General features: G+C 42.9%; 1 protein-coding gene across 3 annotated transcripts in view; it reads right to left on the bottom strand.

The window, feature by feature from the left end:
- WIPF2 (WAS/WASL interacting protein family member 2) overlaps positions 1-10,579 on the bottom strand; it is a 52,487-nt gene extending 41,908 nt beyond the window's left edge. For 2 of the 3 annotated variants that reach the window (XM_012765850.2, XM_012765848.2), the window contains exon 1: positions 10,336-10,579. The gene's annotated coding sequence lies outside the window, so the exon portion shown is untranslated. Of the gene's footprint in view, positions 1-3,554; positions 6,775-10,335 lie in introns of those variants that run through there. The other variant, XM_012765857.2, reaches the window with a different exon arrangement.
- Positions 10,580-13,004: the final 2,425 nt, after the last annotated feature.

Below are 13,004 nucleotides of genomic sequence, written 5' to 3'. Positions count from 1 at the left end.
AGGCATGTGCCACCATGCCCGGCTAATTTTTTTTTCTTGCTCAGGCTAGTTTCGAACTCCTGACCTTGAGTAATCCGTCTGCCTCAGCCTCCCAGAGTGCTAGGATTACAGGCGTGAGCCACCGTGCCAGGCCAATAAATAGTATCTTTGAATGGAAAAAATCAGCTGGGTACAGTGGCTCATGCCTGTATCCCAGTACTTTGGGAAGCTGAGATGGAAGGACTGCTCGAGGCCAGCAGCTTGCGACCAAGCTGGGCAACACTATGAGACCCCTGTCTCTACTAAAAAAAAAAAAATTAGGCAGGTGTGGTGATGTGTGCCTGTAGTCCCAGCTACTTCGAAGGCTAAGGCAGGAGGATCAATAGAGCTGAGGAGTCTAGCTTGGGGATATAACAACAACAACAACAAAATACACACACACACACATATATATATGAATATTATGTAGAAATACGGATAATATACATCAGAAAAAAATACTGCAAGTATTAAAAGTAGTTGAAGACAGGCCGGGCGTGGTGGCTCACGCCTGTAATCCTGGGAAGCAGAGACGGGCAGATCACTCAAGGTCAGGAGCTGGAAACTAGCCTGAGCAAGAGCAAGACCCTGTCTCTACTATAAACAGAAAGAAATTAATTGGCCAAGTAAAAATATATATAGAAAAAAATTAGCCAGGCATGATGCCACATGCCTGTAGTCCCAGCTACTCGGGAGGCTGAGGCAGCAGGATTGCTTGAGCCAAGAAGTTTTGCAGTTGCTGTGAGCTAGGCTGACGCCACGGCACTCTACCCCGTACAACAGAGTGAAACTCTGTCTTGAAAAAAAAAAGTAATTGAGAACAAACAAGGAGAAATGGAGAATGGAGTAACTGGGTTTTTTTTTTTTTTAATTATAAGCCTTGTAGTATTATTTGACTATGTATTCTTACTATTTTGACAAAAAGCAAACATTTAATTACTAAAAAACAAAAAATCCTAACACTGTATAAGCAAAACCACCATATAAGCAGACTAAGCAAAATTTCAAAAAATAAAGTCAATACTGGATCTGTTACCAACGCAGGTAAGGAGAATAGAAAATCCCACACAAACCAAAACAAATTAAAAGGCATTATGCCCAATTCTAAAACCTGTGTCTGGACTCAACTCTAACGGAAGCAGGCTGGCTGATGTGACCTGAATCTCTGTCACAGACTGTGAGTGTAAACACACAGTGATCACCAACCCCAGAGCTTACTCTAATAGAAGCCAAATATGTGAGCAACTTTCAGGCCACTGTAAGAAATCATAACCAAAATTAACTGCAAAGGTATGCACAAAAATAGAGGGTTGAATCTTAAAATCAACTGCCTTACTCTTTTTTAGGTATTGTTTTCAATTTAATGCAACTAACTTTGATCAAAACAAAAACAATCAACATCTGTTGTTAAAACATCTTTAGAAGTGCAAAGAAACTGTTAATTAGATTTAAAATGCTATTACAAGGCAGGCTGAAACCTAGTCACTGATGACCAAAAACAGCTCTTCTCACATTCTAAGCTAGCTGGATCTCATATTACCAGCTTCCAACCCCCATAAGCCAGCCTTCATTTGCACACCCCAGATATAAAAGTAGAAAAGCATAAACAGAGAACAGTCAGATGTAAGGAAAATCCAGTGATGACAATCTCCATTAAAAAAAGGCTTGAAAGCAGATGCTCCATAAAATGTTGATGCAGACTTCACATGGAGGGAAGTGTCATGCCTCATTTCAAAGATAACGTATGAATTCTCAACTCACCACAGATAATCTAATAACAAAGCTGTGACTTTCATTGTCGAGGAGTCTCTTCTTTCTCACTCTAATACCCTTAAGCCATAAGAAACACAGATGCTCCTTGCTGACATGCTAGAAAAATTTGCACATTTTCATTCCTTGATCACTAATGATAGGCTGCTAAGTCAAGAGTGTACTTTAAGTTATGAAAGCAGGGCAAGCTGATCCAATTACACAAGAAAGGTATTAAATCAAACAGGGCCATCTGGGTTTTAAGTACTGTGATTTCTGAACAAAAGTCAAGAGACTTACAGATAAAAATGCTTTTATATATTCAGAGGTTTAATGGCCCCAGATAAAAATGCTTTCATATATTCAATAATAATGGCCCTTGGGCTACTGATTCATTTGCATGTCCAATAAGACTTATGCATCCAAGTCTTACACAGTGCTAAGACACATTCGCCAGTTCAAAATAAGAACATCTGTGTTCTCTCCCTAGCCTCATGAGGATTATTAAAAAACAGTCAATATTCCCTAAAAGTAAATAGGTTTTCTGTTTCCTAAATAACAAGTCTGGAAAACTAACAATCCCATCATCCCCTATAATCTAAGAATTGCTCCCCAATAATCCTAACCTCCAAACCAAGTTCTAAACTAAGATTCTAAAATTTTGAGACCAAATCCAGTCAACTGAGTTTAATTTGTAGAACCTATAAGAAATCCAGTCTAAAAGAACAAGCTTTATCCAGGAAAGTTAAAAAAACATGTTCCACACCGCACATCAGATTTCTTCATACTTGGTTTCAACAACACTAGTAAATTAATACCTGTGTAAAGAACTGACAGAAAAAAAAATCTCAACTTTAGAGGTTGAGCTCAAAATTTGCTATGCTATTTATCTGTTTGGGGGGAAGCCCACACTCTCTAAAGCCTGGCCTCCTACCTTTCTGCTTCTTACTCCCTAAGCTCCGGTCACACTGGAACATCTTTCAATTCCTCCAATTTCTTTCCCTCCTCATGCCCTTCACCCTATGCCATTCCCTCTACCTAGAATAGTCTTTTGTCCTCCCCTCATCCTTTGGTTTCAGCCTTAAAAGTCAATTCCTCAGAAACCTTCCCTGACTGTCCTTGTCCCCAGTCAACCTTGGTCGTACTTTCCATTAGGTGACTCCACAGTATTTATACCAAGAGTAATTAATTATTTGTTTAATGGATGTCTTCCCCACTAGACCACAACTGCCATGAGGGCAAGGACTGAGTTAGCTTGTTCACTGCTGTATCTTCCAGCCCCCAGCACAGTGTTTAGCATGCAGCAGGAGCTTGAATATTCCTGTTGAATTAAATCAACAAGACACATCAAAAAAAAAAAAAAAATGAACTTCAGCAATTCTACTTCTAAGAATTTCTCCTACAGATACAGTCACACATGCAGAAGGCCAAATATGTGTGGTTATACACTGGAGCATAGTTTGTAATAGCAAAGGACTGGAAACAGTTTACAAGTCTATCGGTACAGGGTAGGTGCCAAATATCATTATTGCTGGTAGGGAACAGCTGCTAAAATAGGTTTAAAAGCAAACAAAAAATGCAGAGATTATTAATATTATGCTACACTTGGTTTTTTTGAAAGCAAAAAAGGCCTTATCTTCCCGGTTTCTTCCTGGAGTCGGGAAAAGCTGGGTTGAGAGGCTGCAAAATAAATAAATAAAAATAAAAAAGCAAAATATATATATATTCACTTTATACGTACATGGTATCTCTGGAAAGGATCTTAAGAAAAAGTTAATATTACTTACCTCTGGGGAGATGAACTGGGTTGATGGGAAGACATAGGCAGATGTACCCGAGGGTATTCACTATCTACTTTTTTACCTTTTAAATTTTGTATTATCTATTTTAAAAATAAAATTTGCTAAAAACGGTCCTGTCCTGTTATTCCTACAACAGTGACAAAAAGAGTTTAAATATCTCATATCTGGATCTTAGTCAAATCTCCTGCCTGCTGGATGAGTGCTGGGAGAGTGGAAATGGAAAGAAGGAAAACTCACTTATTCACAAATCTCAGACATCTTACCACATACTAGATTGTACCACTTTAAAAGAAAATTCCATTTTTTGCAACCAACGGTCCCAATCTGAATACATATGGAGAATGTTTTCACCGTCATAAAGGATTATTGGGGGGGAAAAGGATTATTGAATTCAGCATTCTCATTAGCATAGAAAATAGGTCGGTGAATCTGGGCCGGGCACGGTGGCTCACGCCTGTAATTCTAGCACTCTGGGAGGCTGAGACAGGAGGATCACTTGAGAGCAGGAGTTTGAAACCAGCCTGATCAAGAGGGAGACCCCCGTCTCTACTAAAAATAGAAAGAAATTAACTGACCAACAAAAATATATATATACAAAAAATTAGCCTGGCACAGTGGCACATGCCTGTAGTCCCAGCTACTTGGGAGGCTGAGGCAGGAGGATCACTTGAGCATAGGAGATTGAAGTTGCTGTGAGTTAGGCAGACATCAAGGCACTCACTCTAGCCAGGGCAAACAAAGTGAGAGACTGTCTCAAAAAAAAAAAAAGGGAGGGAGGAGGAGGGGATGGGTATATACAACCACAACGAGTAAGATGTGCAACGTTTGGGGGATGGACACGCTTGAAGCTCTTACTCGAGGGGGGAGGGGGGCATGGGCAATATATGTAACCTTAACACTTGTACCCCCATAATACACTAAAATAAAAAAAAAAAAGTAGGTCGGTGAATCTGTACTGAAGAAATATATCATAGATACTTACTAAAAACAAATTATTTTCACTAACGGCATCAAAATCCAAATGGAGCTCAATTTTGTCAATTTGAATCCATGAAATTTAAGAAACTATAATCTTTTTGAAAATCAATTATAAGGATGGAAAGGAAATCTACACACATACCTTAAGGTACATAGAACTACCAAACTTCAAGACACTTTTCAGGAAAGACAGCCCTGAGACTAAACACAAGTCCAATAATCAAATTTGTTACCACAATCAAAACCCTGGGCCAGAGTTAAAACCTTTGGATCTGAACCTGCTAGGTTCTCAAACCTGCACATCAGGAACAGAATACTCTGGACTAATGATGGCAAGAGAAAGCTGAATACAGGGCCACCAACAAGAGGATTCGTTTTGGAGTTGGGGCCACTGTCACATATTATAAGAAAAGATCTTCATAATCCACTCCAGGACCTTAGGAAGACAATGTTATCTTCAGCTAATTATTTCCTGAGAAAACAAAGGGGTATTTACTAAGTAGAACACACTGTCAGCCATTCTAAACTGCTCTAACTTTGCCAAGCCTAAATGGCAAGTTAGGAACCAATTCCTGGCTCCCCTCTGATAACTTACATAATTCTACAGGCTCTTTCTGCATGCTAAGCCAAAATCTTAAGAGATTTAAGACTAACATAGACATTAGCAAATGTATCACCTTTTTTCCCAACATCGTTTTTCCCCATAAAGTTTTCTTCAACACTTTCAGTACCCCTCTGTAGATAACATCAAGAAACACTTGTATATTTTGCCTGTGTCTCCTCAAGCTCAAAGGCTTGGGAGTGGGGAAAGAAAAAAAGAAAAGCTGGAAATACTGTTTTCTCTTGCCTCAATGCCCTACACTTTCACAGCTAGGCAAAGGTAATGATCTTGCATTAATCACCAGAGGAATAAGAAACAGATTTAATTTAAACGCAAGATAAAGGACTGCAAAAACACTCAGTAAAGACTACTGCCTCTATTTCTTTGCAAAGCAGCTCTCAGGATCTGCCAATAAACCTCATTTTGACATGGAACGCCCCATCCACTCTAATCCAGGGCATATCCCTCAAGAGACAGTCAAGTCAACTGGAACTCTGCCAACTTCTGCTTAGGAGTTGTGTGAAGAACAGTAGCAACAAGAGCCTACTTTGAGAAGGAGATCAACAATCACACTCAAGAAGAAAAGAGGTTATTTGGCAAAGAGATGCATGTTGCCAAAATGTTAGTCACAGCCTCAAGGTCCCAGTTTATGTCTCTGCAACTATTTTTTGCTTTGACAGAGTCCATTCTCTGACCCAGGAAACCAAGCTCAGCTTCTGTCACCCTCTCCATTTGAAGCAGTGAAGAATCCTTTCAATTTGGTAGTATCAAACTGTGACAGAGACAAGATGTCCACCAAAGACTAAAATGGAGAGAAAAAAATGTGTAATTTGCCATTTTCCACTTAGGACTGACACAAGTAGAGCAATGGCAAACAGACAGGATAGGAAATATTGAAAATCATTACGATAAAGCAGCATGTCATAACAAGAGCCTGCCCAGGAGCTCTCAGCCTCCGTAAGTTATCTCAAATCCCTCTTAAAAACAATCCAAAAAGGTACACTGTAGGTTGAAATAACAAAAATTATATTAATTAATATTAAGCAGGTTTTTAACCACCAAAAATAAGTGAATATGCTTTGTGGCCTGCAGCTCTTCCTGGGGTTAGTATGGAGACTATGTTTTCCTCAAACAGTCTGAACCAACAGCCCGTGAACTTCTGAATTACTTCAGAGCCATAGGAAAACAGATTCAAGTGCACCAGGTTACTTTCCCAATCACAGAGCCCAAGAAGTCAAGAAAGAACATTCGATAATTTCCTCTTCCTTTTTTTTTTTTTTTTTTTTTTGAGTCAGAGTCTCACTCTGTTGCCTGGGCTAGAGTGCCATGGCATCAGCCTAGCTCACAGCAATCTCAAACTCCTGGGCTCAAGTTATCCTCCTGCCTCAGCCTCCCGAGTAGCTGGGACTACAGGCATGCACCACCATGCCCGGCTAATTTTTTCTATATATATCAGTTGGCCAATTAATTTCTTTCTATTTTTAGTAGAGAGGGGTCTCACTCTTGCTCAGACTGGTTTCAAAGTCCTGACCTTGAGCAATCCGCCCGCCTAGGCCTCCCAGAGTGCTAGGATTACAGGCGTGAGCTACTGCGCCCGGCCTCTCTTCCCTCTTTCTTAAAAACCATCAGTAATTCAGAAGATCGGAAGAAAAAAAAAAAAAAAAAAAAAAAAAAAAACCATCAGTAAAATTTGAAAACTCCACTATTCCCCCTCCACACCTTCCACCCTCCCCTGCATTTCATCTTTGTCCTGATATCACATAACTAATCAGTACCAACTAGAATAAACAATATTCTGATATCAAGTGTGAATTACAATTAGAAACCGCTCCTTCTTTAGCAAATCCACGTCACACCTCAAAATGCCAAGACTTTCAGGAACACTTCTAAACTAAACAAGTTCACCTTTGGGCACATCATTCAGAGGATCATGCCCAAAGAAAAAGCTAAAACAGGACAGGCTCACACCTGTAATCCTAGCACTCTGGGAGGCCAAGACAGGAGGATTGCTTGAAGGCAGGAGTTCGAGACCAACCTGAAGAAGGGCAAGACCCCATCTCCACAACAACAAAAAAATTTAGCTGGGCTCACACCTATAATCCCAACTACTTGGGAGGCTGGGGCAAGAGGATCACTTGATCCCAGGAGTTTGAAGTTGCAATGAACTATGATGATGCCACTGCATAGCCCAAGTGACAAAGTGAGACTCTGTTTCAAAAAAAAAAAAAAAAAAAAAAAATCTAAAACAGGATTTCAATGGATTAACAATAAAGAAGCTAAAACTGTTCACTGCACACTGGGCTCCACCAACCAACAAGGCCACAGTGACTGGACCAAAACATAAGGCTCAACTGTCCAAAATACTATTTTCATTTTCCAATGAATTCTTGAGGGTTCATGAAGAAGGTCAGTGCCTGTCAAGAGTAAGCTACAGATCGGGTGAGGTGGCTCACACCTGTAATCCTAGCATTCTGGGAGACAGAGGAGGGCTTGAGCTCAGGAGTTCAAGAACCACCCCCCTCCTCCGCCCTCCTCTGTGCAAGAGCAAGACCCCTTTCTCTACTACAAATAGAAAAAATTAGCCAGTCATGGTGGCATGAACCTGTAGTCCCAACTACTTAGGAGGCAGAGGCAGGAGAATCACTTGAGCCCAAGAGTTTGAGGGTGCAGTGAACTATGATGGCACCACTGTAACTCTAGCCCAGGAGACAGAGCAAGACTATGTCTCAAAAAAAAAAAAAAAAAAAGAGTAAAATACAGTTGTCCCTTGGTATCAGGGGGAGATGGGTTCCAGTATCCATGCAGATACCAAAATCCATGGATGCTCAAATCTCTATGAAAAATGGTGTAGTGTCTGCATATAACCTATTCATATCCTCCCATACACTGTAAATCATCTTTAGATTACTTATAATACCTAACACAAAGTAAATGCTATGCAAATAGCTGTTGTACTGTATTGTTTAAGGAATAAGACAAGAAGAAAAGAGTTTGTACATACTCAGTACAGATGTAACTATCCATTTTTTTCCCTCAAATATTTTTATTTATTTTTTTGAGACAGAGTCTCACTCTGTTTTGCCCTGAGTAGAGTGCCATGGCGTCAGCCTAGCTCACAGCAACCTCAAACTCCTGAGCTCAAGCAACCCTCCTGCCTCAGTCTCCCAAGTAGCTGGGACTACAAGGATGTGCCCCACGCCCAGCTAATTTTCCTATTTTTAGTAGAGACGGGGCCTCACTCTTGCTCAGGCTGGTCTTGAACTTCTGAGCTCAAGCGATTCCCCCTCCTCCTCCTCCCAGAGTGCTAGGATTACAGGTGTGAGCCACAGCATCCAGCCTTTCCCTCAAATATTTTTGATCAGAGGTTAGTTGAATCCATGTATGTGGAACCCACTGACAGATATGGAAGGCCAGATAGGTGGCTAGAAAATAAAACACTGCATTCTCTCACAGCCAACTGACCTTGTTCATCCCCGACTTTAACTTCCCTATCATCATCTTGATGGCCACCAACACAACGTAACACAATATGAAATTTGACTTCTAAAAGTTGACATTAAGAAGAATTAAAAAATTGAACATCTCTAGAAACAATGAAGTTCAGGGGAAAAGAAAACTGAACATGCATCAAATCAAAACCAACTCTTCCCTGGCACACACACACACATACAAAAAATGCACCAAGGCTGACAAAAAGAAACTGAGAAAGACATGTCTTCTAAATATCAGTATCTCAAACTTGTTTTCAGAGATCACTTCTTTGCAACCACTTTAAAGATCCCATTTGGTTAACAGGAGCTTTTAGAGATAGGGATGGACCAGACCTATATTTCAAAGGGGAAAAAATGAGAGCTTAATGATTTGTCTCAAAGTTACTTAGTAAATCCACAGATGAGCTAAAAACACAGCCTTTATTCCCTCAGGTTCACTTCTGGTTTGTAAAATAAGAAAAGAGTATACAAAAACATTCAGGGCCCAGCACAGTGGCTCATGCCTGTAATCCTAGCACTCTGGGAGGCCAAGGCAGGAGGATTGCTCAAGGTCAGGAATTTGTGACCAGCCTGAGGAAGAGCAAAACCCCATCTCTACTAAAAACAGAAAGAAATTAATTGGCCAACTAAAACTATGTAGAAAAAATTAGCTGGGCATGGTGGTGCATGCCTGTAGTCCCAGCTACCTGGGAGGTTGAGGCAGTAGGATTGCTTGAGCCCAGGAGTCTGAGGTTGCTGTGAGCTAGGCTGACAGCCATGGCAATCTAGCCCGGGCAACAGAGTAAGACTCTGTCTCAAAAAAAAAAAAAGAAAACAAAAGAAAAAAACAGTAAGTCATTTAGAAATAAAAACTGTAAGGCAAAAATAACAGCATGAAAAAAAGAGGTGGGCCTTGGGAGAGCCCAAAGTGGTAATAGATTCAAGTCCCTTTAAAAATATGAATTCCATTATATACCAGCTTCTTCCAGCTCCTCATCCCAATGTTATCTTTTAAGAACTTTCCTTCCTGATCAGTAACTCAACCATATATATTGCCCAAGTTTAACACTTTAAGATTTCCTTCTTCCCTCACTTCACACCGCTTCAACAAGAGCCCTCAACTCCAGGTGGTCCCATGAGCATCTCAACACTTCTCAATGCAACTTTTAACTCAATTCCCATTCCCTCTCAACTAACTCTCTCAAGATTTCCTCTAGTGTAAGCAGTTTCACGAGTCATCCTCCCAACCACTGGTTTTCGCCTAACCCAATCCCCAAAATGTCACACTGGCCTCCTCACCCACAGCATCCTGTAAATTAGCTGTTCCCAACAGGTCCTCCCTTCCCTGTCTCCCTTTTTGCTCACGGCTACCTCGCTCCTCACCCAGAGTTGCCGCCTTACCTTACCCAACCCTTCAGGAGCCCTTATTTCCTGTCTCTCAAAAACCTTCCTCCCCATTTTCACAGTCCGCGCTAGCCCCAAACCAATTCCCGACCACTTCTTCCCACGCCCATTCTCTTCCAGGTTCTTCAGACCCAGCCCCAAGCTCCGTCCCTCAGACCCCGCCCCCAGGACCCCTCTCCTTCCTCAGGCCCCTCCTCCAATTCCCCCTCTCTCTTCAAGCCCCGCCCCAAGCCCCCCTCCCCCGGCTCTCCCTCCCACTCAGGTCCGCAGGTCATTTCAGCGACGGACTCAGCCACCCCAGCCTCTTTCCAACCTGGCCGCAGCTGCTCTGGGAGCGAATCCTCCGCCACCGCCGCTCCGGCTTGGTCCTGTCCCGCTCGCCCCCCAGCAGGCTCTCTTTCTCCCCACCGCCGCCGCCCCTTTTGCCAACCCGGAAATGGATCTGCTCCCACCGTCCCCAGCGTCCGCGAACAAAATGGAGGCGGGGGAAAAAGGAGGAGGGAGCAGAGAGAGAAGAGATGCTAGACGCATGCGCCTCTCGAAAGCCCGCCCCCCTGCTGGCGAATGTAAAAGCAGAGGCGGCCGGATCACCAGCCATCTTTGGAAGGTCGCGAGAACTTCTCTTATCCGCTGAAAATTAGCGATTGCGATTTTGGCTGCAGTTAGAATCACCTGGGAAGATTTTGCTAACTAGTGATGCCTGGGCTCCACTCCCCGAATATTCTGATTTAGATTGCCTTGGGTACAACCTAGGCATTGTTACTTTTAAAATTGCTCAGGTGATTCATTCTAGCGTGTTGCCAAGGGGCAGAAAAACTGGGCTAAGCAGAGTCATTCTTGAATATATTTCTTTACACCCTCCCCCATAAATGTCCTTTCCGAATCTCCAGTTAACGAAGAACCGCCTCAGCCAACCTTGCAAGGGCTAAGTAGTCAAGCTCCGGTTGTCATAGCAACAGAGAGGCAGATCCCCTGCTAGCAAGTCATCGTTTATGTCATATTTAGCCACCTGACCTTAACAGTGGTCTCTTCTTTCGCGGGCCAGGAAGAGAAATCCTGTGCCCTCCTGCGGGGAAGATGCTGTTAACTCTGTGGCAGCTGACTAAGGACCCCTCCTGAGCCACCCACAAAAGCCTTTTCCGTTGCAACGAACCCCATTGCCATATATCCTCAAGATGCTCTTTGGGTCAACTCCATTCCTAGCGCTGAATCCAAAGTAAGGGGATAGACCTGGGACTGTACCCATTACTTACAAGCTGTGTCCCCTAGGGCCTTAGCTATTCTACCTGTAAACTAGGTATAATAGTGCCTGTCCCATCTGTCTCATAGGGTTGTTGGAAGGCAGTGAATGGGAAAACACATGATAAGCTCTAAGTTATACCCCATCTCTACTATAAATAGAAAGAAATTAATTGGCCAACTAATATATATATAATTAGCCGGGCATGGTGGCGCATGCCTGTAGTCCCAGCTACTTGGGAGGCTGAGGCAGCAGGATTGCTTGAGCCCAGGAGTTTGAGGTTGCTGTGAGCTAGGCTGATGGCACAGCACTCGCTCTAGCCTGGGCAACAAAATGAGACTCTGTCTCAAAAAAAAAGCCGGGCTCAGTGGCTGACGCCTGTAATCATAGTACTCTGGGAAGCCGAGGCGTGCAGATTGCTTGAGGTCAGGAGTTCGAAACCAGCCTGAGCAAGAGTGAGACCCCTGTCTCTACTATAAATAGAAAGAAATTAATTGGCCAACTAATATATATAGAAAACATTGGCCGGGCATGGTGGCACATGCCTGTAGTCCCAGCTACTTGGGAGGCTGAGGCAGGAGGATCGCTTGAGCCCAGGAGTTTGAGGTTGCTGTGAGCTAGGCTGACGCCATGGCACTCACTCTAGCCTGGGCAACAAAGCGAGACTCTGTCTCAAAAAAAAAAAAAAAACCCTAAGTTATTATTTTTGTTTTCCTTCTGTTCTGCCATGAGTAGTGCTGGGCACCACCCACTAGTCAAGCAAATGTCACATTGAGAACCTGCTGTGGGCCAGACACTGGGCTAGGCACCAGGAGATGACTACAGAGGTGACTAAGATAGAGCCTCTACCCTCAGGGAACTCACTGTGTTGGGCAGACTGGTATGTATACAGCTAGCTGAGATGCAAGTCAGTGTGTGATTAGTACCATGGGGACATATATGCTGTAGGACACCAGACAAGGAAGTGATTAATTCCTATTAAAGAATGGGAGAAATTTTTCTAAATGGTTTTGAACTGAGCCTTGAAAGATGAGTAGAATTTTATTATTAATCAGAGAAGGCAGGGAACACATTCTGGGCCTAGGGACCAGTGGGTACAAAGGTAAAGATTTTAAAGTATCTATGTCTTGCCTGCATGCCTGAAGGTGAGGTGATTGGGCCAGGAGATGGTGGATCTAAACTCCATACCAGAGCCTCCCAGCTCCTCATCTCCTACCAGTCCCCTTCTTGTTCAAGCTACACCACCTGGACCTGATTTCTATCACTGCAACACACCAACTGTAGTAGTTCCCACCTCAGTGCCTTTGTACTAGCTATACTCGGCATCTTCCTCATTTTCCAAGCCTTAACTCAAATGCCCCCTCCTCAGAGAGCATTCCCTGCCCGCCATACGCAATGTAAGCCCCCTACACTTTATAACATCACTGGGCAGCCACTGGGGTAGATACAGGGACTTCTCTCCCAGACTTGGAGAGATGGCAATAGGCTTCATAAAGAAAGTAACTCAATGAGGCCATTACCCATGTTCTAAGTGAGGCCAATGGATAGGTAGGAATCTGCCAGGGGAGAAAAAGCATTCCAGGGAGCCTATGTACAAAGCAAGAAGGATCATGGTACATTCCAAGAATTGAAAGCATTTTGATATGGTTAGAACTTAGGGGTTAGGTAAGAAATTAGGTCAAACAGGCTGGGCGAGGTGGCTCATGCCTCTAATCCTAGCACTCTGGGAGGCCGAGGAGTTC

The sequence above is a fragment of the Microcebus murinus genome, chromosome 18 (genome assembly GCF_040939455.1).
Source record: "Microcebus murinus isolate Inina chromosome 18, M.murinus_Inina_mat1.0, whole genome shotgun sequence".
NCBI classification, from domain to species: domain Eukaryota; kingdom Metazoa; phylum Chordata; class Mammalia; order Primates; family Cheirogaleidae; genus Microcebus; species Microcebus murinus.
Note: the sequence above shows the minus strand (reverse complement) of the source record. Positions and strands in the feature narration are given on the sequence as shown.